The sequence below is a fragment of the Stomoxys calcitrans genome, chromosome 3 (assembly GCF_963082655.1).
Source record: "Stomoxys calcitrans chromosome 3, idStoCalc2.1, whole genome shotgun sequence".
Taxonomy (NCBI): Eukaryota; Metazoa; Arthropoda; class Insecta; order Diptera; family Muscidae; genus Stomoxys; species Stomoxys calcitrans.
This window is the reverse complement of record NC_081554.1, coordinates 110,761,939-110,778,997: the sequence shown is the minus strand read 5'-3', so window position 1 is coordinate 110,778,997 and position 17,059 is coordinate 110,761,939. Positions and strand designations below refer to the sequence as shown.

Below are 17,059 nucleotides of genomic sequence, written 5' to 3'. Positions count from 1 at the left end.
AAAGTTGTAGCATAATTCAAACCCAAATTTTTACGATTTTTAAGCAGATCTCAGTTGGTAATGCAAATCCTTTCAGAGTATGTTTGGATTTGTTTAGGTGTTATGATATTAAATTAAAACCCTTTCATTTTCGCACAACCAATTATGGATTTGTATTAGGATCTACTGTATTCTTTATGCTACAATCAAACAAAAAAAGTGTTGTTTTTGTCTTTGAACATTTAAAAACCTAATTTGTAATGGATATTTCTTTGTAACAATATATGTGCCTTAGGAATTCTTGTACCTGGCAGCAATTTGTGTGCTGCTCTAATGATACTAGCATTTTTGTAACGAAAATTTAAAATTTATCTTTCCAAGTTCAACATCCGCACTCGTTCGAGCTGCTTTATATACTGATTGCTCTTTGCTCAGTCAAAACAAAAACGAACAAAATGTAGTGGGTCAGAAGGTGTTTATACTGGTGATGAGCATACAATTGCAATTATTTGAAAGCCTATGGGTCTGCTTGGGATTATTTTCTTCTGTACAAAGTAATGTACAATAGAGTGAGTATTTTTGCCAACCACCGGTGTATACGCTCAAATACTCACCCTTTTTCGCTAGTAGGAGATACACAAGAGAATAATTACTGACCTGGTACTCGAATAATCTCCTTCGTCCTTCAAATCACTTTTACAATTAAAGAGATTTTGGTTTTAGAACAAATGAAGGTAATTTTACCGTAGACGAAGCTGCTAAAAGGTTTGCAATAAACAAAGTTAGGTACGTTTAATAATACTACGTTAAATCGAAACTTTACTCGGTTACAATAAAGGACAAACTTCGTAATAAAAGTATTTAGTTTATCGTACAAAAATCCCAAACGTTTTATTTTTTTTTTGCGTGTAAGGCTTTATCACTTCAATATTAGCAACAATGGAATAACAAGAAACGAGACAGCCATAAGATAAGGGGAATATATATACAGCTTTCTCTAACTCATCAAAAATTTTAACCGCTCTGTGCAAACGAACTACGACGTCCTATTTTAAATGTCCTTGATCTTTTATAATAAATTCATTCAAGAATTTGTGGCGAATACATTATTTCGGATAAATCCTAGTAATATTGCAATAACTTCTGCTTAATAAGTGTAAATAAGGCGATGCGTATATATGGGAGCTATACCACAATCTGAAAGGATGCTATGCACCAAATTTCATGAGAATCGCTTTAAAAAAATTATATTATATGGGAGCTACGTCCGTACAGACTTTGATCAAAATTCGAGCACAACATTTTAGTGACAAAGCAGTCCGACTAAGATCCTGGCAAGGCCGAAGTAGCGATCAATGTTGCCCGCCCATTGCATTTTGAACGCCACATTCTATCAATTGGTCTAAGCTGGCCGTAAAAACTCTAATAAACAGCAAAAATAAAAGAAATAAAGATACACATATTGGAAGCTAAGACTGCCGAAAATTTATATACGTGCATTACGCCTTAGTTTCCTTCAAGGGAAAGAAAACAATACATATTTACAAAATGCAAACGACGCAAACTGCATGCCATTGGGAACAGAATTCTGTTTCTTAGAAATTTCTCATTTATCTATTATATTCGCAAGCGCCACCAACCAGTCTATGTGCGAAGTTCAAATTCTTTATCTATATATAGTTAATCTATGCAGAGGTATGTCTTAAGGTGACCAGACTTAGTTGTGAAAATCATGTCATGGCAATCCTGCAGTCAGATGTTCCACATAAATCTATACTGAATACATATCCAGAATTTCGTTGTACTGGGTGAATATCACTTGCAAAAAATTTTCGATCCTTGCAAGGAATAATCTGCTCTTCGGGCATAATCAACGGAGACTATTTGATCTATCGAATCAAAGTGAATGGTAGGCATTGACCATTTTGTCAGGGCGTACAAGCGTCGCACACTCCAATTTCACTAGCCCATCGCACAACAACTAGTTATTGTGCGTTCCAACACGTTGGTGACATCGAAAAACTAACAACGCGATCTACGTTCCAGAGTATGGCTGACTTCCAAAATGTTAGTTGCTTTGTACTCGAACAATGCCTAGAGTCTCAAAATTCCGCGGTACTAAATTTTTACACTGTATACTTTTCCAAAATGTGTCGATGAACTATTTCTAAGGCAGTAAAAAAGCAACCAAACATCATTTAGACTGTTGATGGTGTAACATTTTTTGCTTTTGCACATAGGTTAAGTTGAAAAGAAGGTGCGGATATTAATTTGCCCCATGCCAATATGGACATACTCCTAAGCCAGTTCCATGCGCGCTCGTCGCCCACGTCCTCAACTCGGACTGTGTCGTCCCAAAAGGCTTCGGGTTAACCATGTTTATTGGCGGCAGTCCGCTGGCCTTGACCGCCAAATCGTCTGCCCTTTCACACCCTCTTACTCCGTTACGGCCCGGCATCCAAACTATGCGGATTGTGTCATCCTCAGAGGCTTAATTCTCCTTCTAACATTGCAAGACTGTTCGTCACCTTACCGACCTGGTTGTTATTGCCCTTATGTCCACTTTACTATCCGTACAGATGTTCACACTCGACGTCCTCGCATTAGCACCACACCACCTCACGCATTCACGTGATCGCCGGGTCTCCTCTAGCATTGATCTATCCATGTAGCATGATCTTCCAGATGGCAATACTAGGGTTCTGTCAGTCCAAGACTGTTCCGCAGTGTTGCCTATTCGATCTCAAGTGTCGTCTCAGGTAACCGATCGAATACCTCTTCCATTCCTTTCAGGTTTCCTATCGTAGCTGCGAATATACCACGATGGTATGAGCTGCTCCCATCCTCAATCCATTCTTCCATCGCCTTAAGTCTCATAGCCGCAGTGGCTGCCTCACACTTAATCTGTATGTCAATGGATTGGATATCCAGAGTAGTCTCCAGTGCCCTAGTGGGCGTGGTCTTCATCGCTCCGCCTATGCCAAGACAACATGTCTCTGAACCTGTTTTATGGTATTTATGTTGCACTTTTTCTCCATAGCAGTCCTCCAAACTTCTGAGGCGTAAGTAAGTATTGATCTAATCACGCTTCTGTATAGTCAGTGGACTATCCCTATTCCCAATATCTGTGAGCGTTCTTAGTACGCTCCTGAATGTGGCGCTTCCAATTTAGTTTCCTTTCCAAGATCACACCTAAGCATTTGACCTTGTCAGATATCGAAATCGTCTTATTGAGAAAACGTGGTGTGTTAAATTGGCCCACCTTCGTCTTACTCGTGAACAGACATATTTCAGACTTCTCTAGGTTAGCATGTAGACCTCTGAGTCTAGCCCAGTTCTATGCCAGATGCAAGACCTTTTCGGCCCTGCTGCATAGCTGGTTCGGATCCTTACCCTTTAAAAGTATTATAACATCGACTCTGCATAGCAGACGGGTTCAAATCCCTCCTCAGTCAGCATCCATAATATATTTACGTCATGGGACCCGCAATTTAACCACCTGTTCCTTAGCATATGGTTTATCCAACCGCTTTGCACATACAATGGATAACAAAAGACGAAGAAAAATGGGCGGGTAACAAATTTAAACATGTTTTGGTAACTTTTTAAATGCATTTAACTCTTTTATTATACTTTTTCAACATATTACGCGTACGTAATTTAAACACCGCATTAGAACAGTATTCATACTTTGCATTGACACATTCTGTTAATCAAAGGTAAATTGAAAAAGGGAGCCCCAAACATGCTTCGAAGAAGTAAAGGAATTATGTCGTAAATATGGAGCAACAGAGTCGATCAAAGCTATGCTACAAAATACATATAAGTCTGTATAAGAGTTTTCCTGAAGCAGAAGGAGTGACGAAACAATAAACAAGCTTAAGTTAATATTTATTGAGTCTTTAAAACAATGAAAAAAATTAGAAACATAAAGAAACCTTATGACTATAATGCATTATCGTAATAACATAGAAAGTTAATTCGGCACCTTGCTTAAGCATAAATGGTTAAATGTATAAGGGTACATGAAATTTGTATAATCGACGTCGTTGCTCCCGAGACTACTTCATTTAATAGAAAATTTTTAATCTAGGGTTTGAACTTAATGCTAAAATAATAAAATAAATAACCAACACAAAAAAAAAATTAAAATTAAAAATAGCTACCCAGGGTGGGTGCCGGCTAGTGCCTACTCGTAAAATCGTAGGTAGCTCAGGCTCGTTAATTTATCCCAAGGGAGACAAAAACTTAATAGTATAAGACCAACCAATGTTTGCCTGTCTGTTCACAGCTTCAATCATATGATAATTCTAATGAAGCTTTAATCTTGATATAGACAGAGTGATATTTAAAATTCTTTCCTATGCAAGGCCTCAAAATTTTCAGCTCAAAAATCTCAAGTTCCATCATGACAGTGGGGAATATACTGAACCAAACTGGAAAGCCATATAAGTCAACAGGCCTCATACAATAATGATTATGTATTTACTGGCAAAGATTTGTTACCAAGAATTTTTTAAAACGAAGCGAAAATTTGAAACTGGCATCAAAGATTTATTCTGGGGTACAACAAAGCGCTTGCATCTTCCTAATGCATTTCATATCCAAATGACTCCACATTTTGAAGTATTATATTATTATACCCCATTTATCATAAAATAGTTAACCTCATGGATGTTTTGCGAAACTTGTACCAAAGCACATGCTGGCGATTCGTTGTGAAAGTATAATAGAAAATCATCCGCGTACAAAATTCCTATTGAATGTTCCGAGTTGTGGGAAAATCACACATTACAATTAAAATCACGTTAAGTTCGACCAGTCCAAACTTTGGATACCCACCACCTCGGGTATATATGTAAACTACCTTTCATCAACATCCGGTGAAAATTGCATACCTTATGTCCCATAGCAGTTATATCGAAATATGTTCCAATTTGGACCAAGGTCTATGACCTGATATAGCTGCCATATAAACCGATCTGGGGTCTCGACTTCTTGAGCCTCTAGAGTGCTCAATTCTTATCCGATTTGGCTGAAATTTTGCAAGAAGTGTTTTGTTATGATTTCCAGCAACTGTGTAAAATTAGCCGACCCGGGCCCGCTCCGCTGCGCCTTCTGTTACTTTATATGGAACAAAAGTTTCCATGGAATATTTATTTCCGACAATTAAAGATCTTTTAGTGAAATACCATGCTGACATGACTAACAGTTTAACAATTTATGTTCCTTTATCTGAATCCCACATGATCTTTATTGGTCTACGAATTTAAGTTTGGATGTAAGGTGTACTCTATTCTTAAAATACTTCATTTCAGCCCGATATTCTCATGATGACTGATTAAGTGGTGTTTTCGGGGGAGGGGTGGTCCCCCAGATACTTGGCCCTGAAAAAATATCAGCATCGTGCTCTTCTCTCAAATACCATTTATTTAAGCCTCATATTGCCATTGGCTTAAGAGAAGTTTACAGGATGAGGAGTCCCCCAAACAAATGGCCACAAAATAGGTTATAAAATTCGTTTTCTAATCTCAAATACCTTTCATTTGAGCTACATCTTGGCATGGTGGAAAACTGTTTACCCTTTGGAGGGTGTTTTGGGGAAGGGGTGATGCCCTAAATACATGGTCCTACATTTTGACTTTAACTTTAACTTTAACTTTATTTGAGCCCCATATTGCGATGGTCACTAAAAAATTGATGTTTGTGGGGTATTTTGGGAAAATCGGTCCCGAAAATCTATTCTTGCTCTACCCAACAATACCTTTCATTTTAGCTCTATATTGACTTGGTCGGTAAATATGCCCGATTTAGGGGTGTTTTGGGGATTAGGGTGGACCCCCAAACACTAAGCCCGGAAAATATATCAGCAACGTGCTCTATTCTCATATATCATTTATTTGAACATTGGCCTCAAAATTGGATATCAAATTCGTTTTCTAATATCATCTAAACTCCTTATTGCAAAAGTCAGCAAATATGTCCGGTTTGGGGTGTTGGCCCTAAAAACTATGAATATTTAGTTCCACTCTCTTTAAGACCCAAATTGTCTTGTTGAGCAAATACGTCCTATTTGGGGGTTGTTATGGTGGTGGGACGTCCGCTAGACAGTTGGCTCCTAATGTTGATATCAGACACGTGTTCTACTCCCACATACCTTTAATTTAAGCCCCATATTTCCATAGTCGGCAAACATGACCTGCTTGGGGAGTTTTTGGGGGATGGGCGGCCACTCAGTGAGTTGGCCTTGAAAATATATATCGGATTCATATTCCATTTAAAAAACCCTCTTATTTGAGTCTCATATTGCAATAGTCAGAAAATACTTACTATTTGGGTGGTGTTGTGGGGGTGGGGTGGCCCCATAGACACTTTTCCCGAATATTGATATCAAGTTCGTGCTTTACTCCCAAAGACCTTTCATTTGAGCCCCATATTGATATGGTCGTAAATTTGTCCCCTTTGGTGGATGTTTTTGGTGTGAGGCGGCCCCCCAACCACTTGGTTCCATATTTGGATACCAGATTCGTATTCTACATTCAAATACCTTTTATTTAAGCCCCATATTCCCATTGTCAGTAAATAAGTCCTGTTTGTGGGGTGTTTTGGGGAAGGGGTGGACCTCCAGAAACGTGGTCCCACATTTGGATATCAGATTCGTATTCCTCTCGTAAATACCTTTCATTTGAGTCACTTATTTCTATGGTCGATAAATTCGTCCGATTTGGGGGTGGTTTGGGGGGACCCCTAGCACTTGGTCCGAAAATTGGATATCAGATACGTTTTCTTATCCTAAATACCTTTCATTTGAGTCCCATATTGTCGTGATTGGTCTAAATATATGTTTGGTAGGTTTTAGGGTGGGGCGCCCCCCTAGGTACCCCATCCGAAATTTGGATACCAAATTTTTATTTTTAAGGTACTATATGAGAGCACACAAAATCGCACCACCCATCTCGAAGATGTGGCGTTTCTGAAAATTAGGGTAAGGGGGAGGGTTCGCCCCCCCTTCAGATATCAAAAAATGTAGTAACTTATTTTCACCACGGGGTCAATATGTACCATCTGTGAAAATTTCAAGAAAATCGGTTTAGCCGTTTTTGAGTCTATAAGGAACACACAAACAAACAAACAAATCTACAAACAAACACAAATTGATTTTTATATATAAGATTTGTGTAAAGGAGACACGTCTACACTGTTGAATATTTGAAACGGAATCCAAAAACACAAACAAAACAAATTTAGCCAAAAATGATAAGAATTGCGTCTTCTATGCGCTCAGGAAGCAAAATTTGGAGATCGGTTTATACGGAAGCTATATCAGGTTATTGACCGATTCGGACCATATTTGGCAGGTGTGCTAAATGTTAGAGGAGAAGTCTATGTGCAAAATTTAAGCCAAATCGGTTATGCATCAGGAGATCGGTTTATATGAGACCATGGACGGATATAGCGTATTTACAATCTCAGCCGACCTACACAAGTAGGAACTATTTGTGCCTAGCTTTACTCCTTCGAAAGATAACGTGCTTTCCAGAGACAGACAGACGAACGGACATGGCTAGATCAGCTTAAAATGTCATGGCGATCAAGAAAATATATTCATTACAGTCTTAGACCAATATTTGGATGTGTTACAAACGGAATGACGAAGTTTGTATAGCCCCGTCCTATGGAGGAGGGTATAATAAATTGAACTCAAATTTCGGTATCGGTACCGATACACTTTACCTACTTTAGGGGCTATCTGGATGAGAATTCGTGTAATATAAATGTACTTCACGTACCAAATTTTAGTCACATCGGTCGAAAATGAAGTCGGTTTTTATAAGAGCAATATATATTTATGGACCTATTTAAAGTTGGAAGTCGAACATACTTAATATACAAAATTGCAGCCAAATAACAAAAAGGTTCTACCCCAAGTAGCCAAATCGAAGGACCAAGACCGGCTAAGAGGCAAAATTAATTTGTATAAAAGAAAATTTTTAATTAAATTTAGACCAGCCCCGCTTCAAAATTAATTTTGTTAAGGACAAAATTGTATTGAAATTCTTACTAAAAACAAAATTTTAGTGACATTGACATCAACAAATTTTTTTTAGCGTTACATCGTATAACAAAAAAACGTCACCCAGGGTCGGACCCCCTTCGAAATAATTTTTTTGAAGACAAAATTTCATTACAATTTTTGCTTAAGTCTAAATTTTTCAATAAATTTTTTTCCAAAGACTAAATTTGAATGTGTTTTTTAAGACTATACTTCAGTGAAAAATTTTCCAAAGACAAACCTTTGCCTAGTTTTGGGCCTACCTCAAAATAAGTTTCTGTAGCAAATATTTCACAAAAAAAATTAATGTGGTCAATACATTTTGCGACACTACATTTTGCCTAAACTTTTCAAGTCTTTTTATACCCACCACCGAAGGATGGAGGTATATTCATTTTGTCATTCCGTTTGCAACACATCAAAATATCCATTTCCGACCATATAAATTATATATATTCTTGAACAGCGTAAAAATCTAAGACAATCTATACATGTCCGTCCGTCTGTCTGTTGAAATCATGCTACAGTCTTCAAAAATAGAGATATTGAGCTGAAACTTTGCGCAGTTCGAAGATGGGATATATCGGATTATATCTTGATATAGCCCCCATATAGACAGATCCTCGGAATTAGAGTCTTAGGCCCATGAAAGCCACATTTATTATCCGATTTTGCTGAAATTTGGGACAGTGAGTTGTGTTAGGCCCTTAGACATCCCTCTTTAATTTGGCCAAGATCGGTCCAAATTTAGATATAGCTGCCATATAGACCGATCCTAGGATTTATGGCCTTAGACCCATAAAAAGCGCATTTTTTGTCCGATGTCGCCGTAGTTGGGAACAGTGAGTTAGGTTAAGCCCCTTCACATACTTCTGCATTATGGGACAGATCGGTCCCGATTTGGATATAGCTGCCATAAGACCGATCTCTCGGTTTTAGGTTTTGCGGCAATGCAAAGCGCATTTATTGTCCGATGCAGCCGCAATTTGGGACAGTGAGTTGTGTTAGGCCCTTCGACATCCTTCGTCAATTACACTCAGACCGGCCCAGATTTGGGTATATCTGCCATATGGACTGATCTCTCCATATAAAGTTTTAGGCCCATTTATTGTCCGATGTTGCCGAAATTTGGGACAGAGAGTTAAGTTAAGCCTCCACATATTTCTGCAATTTGGTCTAGATCGATCAAGATTTGCATATAGCTGCCATATAGACCGATATCTCGATTTAAAGTCTTGGCCCCAAAAAAGGTGCATTTATAATACAATTGAACTGAAATTTAACACATTGACTTATATTAGGTTTTCGACAGCTATGTTGTACAATATATGGTTCAAATCGGTTTATTTTTAGATACAACTACTAAAAATACCAATATTTTGTTATACAAAATTGAACAATGACTCGTATTTATTTGTATTTGGTCAAAATCGGAACCTATTTCGATATAACTGCTATGGGACATAAGGTATGCAATTTTCACCGGATTTTGATGAAAGGTGTTTTAGATATATACCCGAGGTGGTGGGTAACCAAAGTTAGGCCCGGCCGAACTTAACGCCTTTTTACTATTTTTTTTTTTTTTTTTTTTTTTGTATTAAGCTTCTATATATTGATATACAGTGGTCTGTATCCGTTTTGTAGTTCTTACGTTCGTCTCTAAATTATAAATACATACAATTTCATCAAAATGTTGTTTGTGACAGATAACCATAATAAAAGATTTTAAAAATGTTTATGAAAAATTTAATGTCGCAAAATGCAAATTTTTATTGAAATTTTGGCTTCAAAAAATAATTTCGAGTTCTATAGAGAATTTCTTGGTGAAATTTTGTCCTAAAAAAATTCATTAAAATTTAATCTTTAGAAAAAATTGTATTGAAATTTTTTATAAAAATTTTGTCTTTAGAAAAAATTAAAAAAAAAAATGTCTTTAGATATAATTTCAGATGGGCCCGGCCCGTGCTGAAGTTTTCATTAGAGAACGTTACGCTGAAATTTTGTCTTAAAAAAAATTCTCAAGTTTTTTGCTTGTAAGGGCGAGATCATTAAATTTTACCATTTCTGTCTGTTTCTCTTTCGAGACACCATCCACTATGGGACGCGTTTCGTCTTTGGTTAGAAGACTTTTCAACCAAATTGGGTGTGATGGCTTCAAGGGCCCCGACTCCAAAAACCCCCCAAAAATAGGTTTATTGGACGATAATGACAAAATGGAAATCAAATGAAAGGTATTCGGGAGTAGATTACGAATATGGTCTGGAAGGAACAATAGGCTATATAAGTTTTTGACATCGCAAGGGGGGCGGACCCTCCTACTTACCCCAAAAGTACCCCCCACAACTAAAAGTGGACCGATTGGGACAATATAGGACTTAAATGAAAGGTATTCAAGAGTAGAGTACGATTTCCATATTAGAAATTGAGTCCAAGTAATTGGGGGGCCGGCCCGACCCCAAAACCGCCCAAAAGTATTCGCGACTAGATTACGAATATGGTCAGGAAGGAGGTATAGGCTATGTAATTTGTTGATGTTGGAAGGGGCGGACCCTCCCCCCTTACCACAAAAACGCCATCCAAAATCAAAAGTGAACCGATAGCGACAATGTGGGTATCAAATGAAAGATATTGGAGAGTACAAAACGAATGTAGTATAAAAACTTGGGTTCAAGTATCCAAGGGGTAGCCCTAGCCCGAAAACTGCCCCAAATAGACATATTGGACGTATATATCAATAAAGGTCTCAAATGAAAGGTATTCGGGAGAAGACGACCAATATAACATAAAAAACGAGGTCCAAGTAATTGATAAACGCCCCATCCCCGATGGGGCTACACCCCAAATGGGAATACTACTCAATCATAGCTTGATGAAACTTAAATGATAAGCAATTGAGGGCAGATTACGAATATGACATTAAACTTTGTGTCCAAGATCCTAGGTGGTGTTTACCTCCTAAAATCGCCTCCAATAGGTTATTTGACCTGTTAAAACATGGGGGAATCAAGTGATAGATTTTTTTTGAGTTGAGTGCGTCATTCAAATTTGTGTATTTGTACAGACACTCTCCATCAAACGGCTGTATACACCAAGCATGACAATATGAGGTTAAATTAAAGGTGAAAGGTTGTGTACTGCGAATCTGAAATCATTATTCTGCTCATATATCTAGCGGACCACCTCACCCCTAAACGGCGATCAATTAAAATGACCTAACGGGACATTGTGTGATTTAATTCATGTGTAGGCCGCTATTGCCCCGAAATTATAACGTTAACCGTGAAAGCAGGAGTTGCAAACCTTAACGATAAGGTTGCAACCACGTTTACCTCACAGATAGACGAGACCAAACGAGTTTTGTATGGTGAGAACTATCGCCACCGCTCCAAAAATATAGACTGGCAAATTAGTTTTTTACCACAGAAAATCGTTTAATATGGCAATTTAAAGGCGTTAAGTTCGGCCGGGACGAACTTTGGATACCCACCACCTCGGGTATATATGTAAACCACCTTTCATCAAAATTCGGTGAAAAATTCACACCTTATGTCCCATAGCAGTTATATCGAAATATGTTCCGATTTGGACCAAATACTAATAAGTACAATTCAATTGTGCATAACAAAATAGTGATCTTTTTAGTAACTATATCTATAAATAAACCGATCTGAACCATATACAACACGGATGTCGAAAAGCCTAACATAAGTCACTGTGTCAAATTTCTGTGAAATCGGTTATAAATGCGCCATTTAGGGGGCCAATACTTTAAATCGAGATATCGTTTTACGTGGCAGCTATGTCCAAATATGGACCGATTTGGGCCAAGTTGCAGAAAAATGTCGAAGAACTTAACACAAACCTAAAACCGAGATACCGATCTATATGGCAGCTTCCAAATCTGGACCGATCTGTGCGATATTGCAGAAGTATGTCAAGAGGCTTAACTTAACTCACTCTCCCAAATTTCGGCGACATTGGACAATAAATGCGCCTTTTATGGGCCCTAACCGTAAATCGAGAAATCTATATGGCAGCTATATCCAAATCTGAGCCGATCGGGGCCAAATTGAAGAAAGAAGTCTAAGACCCTCAATCGGCGGATCGGTCTATATGAGGACTATATTAAGCTATAGTCCGATATAGCCCATCATCGAACCTAACCTTCTTATGAACAAAAAAAAAAATCTGTGCAAAGTTTCAGCTCTATTTTTAAAGATTCTAGCGTGATTTTAACAGAAAGATGGACGGACATGTCTATATCGTTTTAGATTTTTACGCTGATCAAGAATATGTATACTTTATAGGGTCGGAAACGGATATTTCGATATACTGCAAACGGAATAACAAAATGAATATATGCCCATCCTTCGGTGGTAGGTATAAAAAAAACTAAATGATGACTATTTAATAGGTAGTCATATGGTATGGTGGTTTTCTATGAATTAGTACTCATAGACAATCACCATACCATATGATCCACTCTAAGCGAGTAGCACCAACATTTAAATTAGCGTCATCTGGCAGTCTTCAACTGAAATTGTTTGATCCAATTGGATTTAGTTGATCCACACAACATTCCAACATGAACAGAGAGAGGGCAGAGTGGTAAAAATTAATCTTTGTATCTTTGTTATGACAACCTATCGGTTCTTTGAATAAAGAAAAATAAAATATTGAAATATAGGAAGGATTTAAAAGCAAAAAATTTGGTATCAAATTCCCGCAAAACCTGGCAAACGGATTTATAGACCAACCTCTACAATATAGGACTCAAATGTACTTGAGAGTAGAAAACGAGTCCGATATCTTGACTTGACTTTCACTTTTGGTGGTGATACGATTTAAGCGAAATTTTGTGTACTCTCATATAGTACCCTAAAAACAAAAATTTGGTATCCAAATTTCGGATGGGGTACCTAGGGGGGCCGCCCCACCCTAAAACCTACCAAACATATATTTGAACCAATCACGACAATATGGGACTCAAATGAAAAGATATTCGCGAATAAAATACATATCTGATATCCAAATTTGTTTTTGGACATAGTTTCTGGGGGTCCACCCCTTCCCCAAAACACCACCCCAAATAGGACTTATTTGCTGACCATGGCAATGTGGGGATAAAATAAAAGTTATTTGAGTGTAGAAAAAGAATCTGATATCCAGATGTGGGACCAAGTGTTTGAGGGCCAAATTTGAGAAGACAAATTTACGACCAAAGCAATATGGGGCTGAAATGAAAGGTCATTGGATGTAAAGCACGAATCTGATACCAATGTTCGGGAAAAGTGTCTATGGGGCCATCCCACCCACATAACACCACCCAAATAGGAAGTATTTACTGACCATTTCAACATGGGGCTCAAATAAGAAGTATTTTAGATCAGAACACGAATCTGATATATATTTTCAAAGCCAAGTGACTGAGTGGCCGCCCCATCCCCTAAAACACCCCTCACACCGGTAATGTTTGCCGACTATGGAAAAATGGAGCTCAAATGAAGGGTATTTGGGAGCAGACCATGAATCTGACATCAACATTCGGGACCAACTGTCTAGGGGACGTCTCACACCATAACAACCCCCAAATAGGAGGTATTTCCTCATCAAGACAATTTGGGTCTTCAAGACTGTGGAGCTCGATATTCATAGTTTTTAGGGCTCATGCCCCAACCCGGACATATTTTCTGGCTTTGTCAAATTAGACAACGAATTTGATATCCAAATTTGAGGCCAATGGCAATAGGGGTTCAAATATATAAGAATAGAGCACGTTGCTGATATATTTTCAGGGCTGAGTGATTGGGGGACCATCCCACCCCTAAATCGGGCATATTTACCGACCACGTCAATGTGGGGCTTACATGAAAGGTATTGGGGGGCTGAGCTAAATTGATATTCACTTTCGGGACAAATTTTTGGGAGTCAACCGCTTTCCCAAAATACCCCACAAACAGCAATTTTTTACGGACCATCGTAAAATGGGGCTCAAATAAAGGTATTTGGGAGTAGAATACGAATTTGATGCTGATATTTTTTCCGGGTCAAATGTCTGGGGGACCGCCTCACCCCCGAAAACACCCCTAAATCAGATACCATGATAATATCGGGCTGAAATAAAGTATGTTAAGAATGGAGTACACCTTGCATCCAAACTTAAATTCGTGGACCAATAAAGATCATATGGGATTCAGCTGAAGGCACTCATATTGTTAAAATGTTTGTCAAGCGATATACTATTTTCGTAGCATGGTATTTCACTAAGAGCTCTTTAATTGACGAAAATAAATATTCCAAGGAAAATTTTGTTCCATATAAAGTAAAAGAAGGCGCAGCCGAGCGGGCCCGGTCCAGCTAGTTTAATTATAAATATTGGAAATGCATCAATAATGTAATGAAAATTTTTATGGAATTAAAACCGCAATCTAAAACCTCGAAATTATCACCCTGATTAGTTAACTTTTTAAAATAATTATTTCCAATGAAACCATTTGGGGATTTTTCTTGGAAGTCCATAATTCAAAATAGAGTATTTAAGGAATTTGATACGGAACTCATAGTGATTAAGGGTCGAAATCTATAAGTCAATAGCAAGTAGCGTTAATTCTCGCAAACATTTATTAGTTCTGTATGCTTTGACCGTAGAATTGGGAACAGATAACATAAAAAAATCAAAATTAACTTTGCGAATAATGATTCCATTAAGTGTTACTTATGAAAATTTTTAATGAAATTTGCGAATCAAATTCTACGTTTAAATAAATTCCATACTACCTAAGTAAGAAAATGTGTTAAAAAATGAAAGATTTTGTTAAATCCTACTAGTAAGCAGCCTTTTTTCAGATTTTTAGTTCCACCACCTTCTCTTATTTTATCTCCAATAAATTAGGAAACTGTTAGGACTTATAAAGACATGATGAAAATTATAAGCATGTACGGCAATAGTTGTAAGCAATTTTACCAGGCCTCTTTTCCATCAACAAAGGGTCGATTTTAGTAAAGTTCGAAGAAGCGACATCATTTAAGCATTGCTCTTCGGAGAAATTGGTCAGATGACTGGTTACCAGGGGATCAATGGTCAATTCAGATGTATCGTTGCGCTTAAATAAGATTGGCGAGATCTGGCTAGGCGCATAAGGAAAATATTCCTTCTCAACCAATGGCACACGCTTGGATACCAAGGATTCCCTCAGATCCATCCAGTATCCATACTTGGGAGACTAAAGAACTGTATTCACAATCTTTTAATCACCGACTGGTAGATTGGATGAGGCTGATAGCGACTGGAGACATGCAGTATTCGTACTAAACTCTGGATGTCTGTTGGAGTTGTGTCCTATGGGTTCATTGGGTTGGGGAATCAGTATATGACTCAGCAGTTGTTGCTGAACACCTGTCTACGAAACTATCGACCACATTCCTAAAGTCTGGAGGATTGCAGAAGACTGGAAGTCCTTCTGCCACGATCGGAACAAGAGAGGAAGGTGTTGAAACTGGACCCGAAAAGCTCTGTATGGGTGGGTCATCCGGTAGGATTGCGCTCAAGGTTTCGGGGAAGAACTTAAACTCAAACGGTACTTCCACAACAACCGCTAGTGAAGCATGTAGGGAGGAATCGTCCACACCGCAAGTGTTCGGTGACCCGAGGAAGAGTGGTTGTGTGTGCCGTCTCCAAACTTTATGTTGCTGGTTGAAGCAGAAGGGAAAAGACCCTAATTGCAGGAAGTGATGCTAAGGTATATAACCAGGTATGGGGAAGTTCGGATATCCACGAAGGGGATGAGCTGCTTACCAAATATATTAAAAGTTGCAATCTCTCGATTTGTAATAAAGGGAATAAAGCGAACTTTATTACCAGGAACAGGCAGGAGGTACTAGATGTTACCTCTGTATCGGAAGATCTAAGCGGAAGGATATGCGACTGGGAAGTGTTGGATGACCACAGCTTATCTGGTCATCGGTATATAAGCTTCATCCTTGGGGAAAATTCTGGAGAAGTAGTCCTCGGCTAAACAGAAGAAAGGCGATTTGGAATAGATTTTGGCGCGAATTCTGCATGATTATCGCTTCTGGACCAGAAAAGGTAGCGGAAACTGCGGAAGATATAGACATTATGCTCACGCGGACCACGAAGGTCCTGATTGACTCGCTTGTGTCGGCTTGTCCTAGAGTCCAGCGAAGGGGCAAGCAGCGACCGCCATGGTAGACCCCAGAACTGGGTGGTCTAAGGAAGGACTGCAGAAAACTCGTCAACAAAGTGATAGCCACAAGTGCACCACACGATTGGGACGTCTATAAAGCTAAGCTAGGAAATATAAGGTCAAGCTGAGAAAGGCTCAGTAGAAATCCTGGAGAGAATTCTGCAGCTCCGTGGAGGATACATCTGAGGCCTATTACGGTGGGATAAATATTATCCGATTTGCCTGAAATTTTGTACGACGGATTCTCTCATGACTATCAACATACGTGTTTATGATGGTCTGAATCCGTCTATAGCCCGATGCAGCTCCCATATAAATCGATCTCTCTATTTTACTTCTTGAGCCCCCAAAGGGCGCAATTCTTATTCGAATTGGCTGACATTTCACAGAGGTCTCCAACATATAATTTAATTGTGGGCCAAACCGGAGCATATCTTGATATCGCTCTAATAGCAGAGCAAATTATCTTATATCCTTTTTTTGCCTAAGAAGAGATGTCGGGAAAAGAACTCGACAAATGCGGTCCATGGTGGAGGGTATATAAGATTCGGCACGTCCGAACTTAGCACGTTTTTACTTGTTTAACATTAGGTTCACTTTTATAAATCTTCATGGGTTCTGTTAAACTATTAAAATTCGAGATGTTCTTATAAGTGGAAAGTTGTAAAGAGTCCAAAAAGCTAATTCTTCTTACATTAAAACTGACTTTATTATAATATTTTTAGTTAAAAACAATTGCACTAACGTAAAAAACTTTCATTCATAAAAAAAAAACATTTTAGTACATCTCTTTTTGACAATATTATTATTATTAAAATGTTTT

The 17,059-nt window shown here is 38.3% G+C and overlaps 1 protein-coding gene across 1 annotated transcript in view; it reads left to right on the top strand.

Annotated features, from left to right (window-relative positions):
• Window positions 1-17,059, top strand: part of LOC106092176 (lachesin) — a 318,974-nt gene that overhangs the window by 62,032 nt on the left and 239,883 nt on the right. The window lies entirely within an intron of this gene.